Below are 1,502 nucleotides of genomic sequence, written 5' to 3'. Positions count from 1 at the left end.
GACAGGCTACAGGGAGACTGTGGAGGCCTTGACATTCTAAAGAGAGGAGCTGGTGTTTTATCCTTGTGCCAGTTGGGAGCCACTGGAACTCCTTGATCAGCAGAACGGCAGAATCCAACCTATGTTTTAGGACCATCTTTAGGCCATCACAGAGCCTTCTCAAAGGCTGCTGGCTGAGCATCTGATGTCCGTGAAACCCGCCCCTCCAGGAAGTGAAGATTGCCTGGAGATTTCATGGGGGATGCTTCCACACTCACTTAAAACCCACTGAGCCTATCAGATCCCTTGTTCAAGTCAGGGAAAGATTTCCAAGGGACTCTGAGTCTGTCCCTTTGTCAGCTTTGGGAATGTCTCACTCCACTCCTCCAGAGGTCCCTATGGCCCCCAGTCCTGGGCAGTGGCTCAGCCCTGGTTTGGTCATGGAATTTGGCTTCATTGCTGAGCCTTGCCAAGCTCAGCTGCTTTCCCAGGATTCTCTGGGTTACCTGGGCCTCCAGAGATGCCCCATCTCTGTAGAGACTGTTGGCAGCAAGGCCGGGAAGATTACTTTCCTCTCAGACAGAAATACTATTGCAATACTGTTGAGTTTTTTCTCTTTCTTTTCCCCATGCCTCCAGCCAGTTCTGCAGTTCCTTTATTTACAGATAGAATTGGAAAGGGTAAGAAATCATTTTTAACCCAAAGAACCTGAAGGGAGCTATGAGTTTTTTCAAAAGACTCCAATTAATATGGCTTAGCCCAGAAGCAAAGGTTTGGAGAAGGACCCAGCTCTTTTTACTCATTTCTCATTCATCAGTTTAGTTGTTTGGAGCCACTGCTGACAACAGCAGTTTCTGCAAGTAGACTCTGAAAGCTCGGCCTCCACTGCACTCTGCATGGTGTCTAATATGGGTAAACACTGATCACACAGGATCACCCTCCCTATGGCTGCTGGAGCTTGACTAAGCGCTCCCTTCCATATGGCGCTCATCAGAGCCTCACAATGGCCCTGGGCAGAGGATCAGTGCTTTGGAACTGGAAAGTGCTATATACCATTGGTATTGAGCCCACTCCTCTTATATTACAGATGAGGAAACTGAGTCCAAGGGAACCAAAGGGGCTTGTTCCCACACATGGGATTGGAATTTGGGTTTTTCTGGCTCCAAATCCAGCACTTTCTTTGTTATCTCTTTGTCCATGTTGCCCATTCTCCAGTATTATTGTTGTCACCCCCATCTTCTTGGCAGAACACTGAGGTTCAGGAAAGTTCATTCACTCACCTGAAGTTCATGCAGTGAGTACCTTAGTGTCAGAGATGGAATTGGAATCCAGGTCTTCCTGATTCCAAGGCCAGACCTCTGCGTCTAACATAATATGAAACACTCTGAACTCATCAAGAAAAGAGGCCAGATGAAGATAGCATTAAGAAAGCAAGGGGACAATGAGGACATTGCCCTTATTTCCAGGGCAAAGCAGCCTTCCAGGGACAGTACCACTAACGTGAGGAGATGGTCTTCTGTTCC

Source organism: Notamacropus eugenii, chromosome 3 (assembly GCF_028372415.1).
Source record: "Notamacropus eugenii isolate mMacEug1 chromosome 3, mMacEug1.pri_v2, whole genome shotgun sequence".
Classification (NCBI taxonomy): Eukaryota; Metazoa; Chordata; class Mammalia; order Diprotodontia; family Macropodidae; genus Notamacropus; species Notamacropus eugenii.
This window is presented reverse-complemented; position numbering follows the sequence as displayed.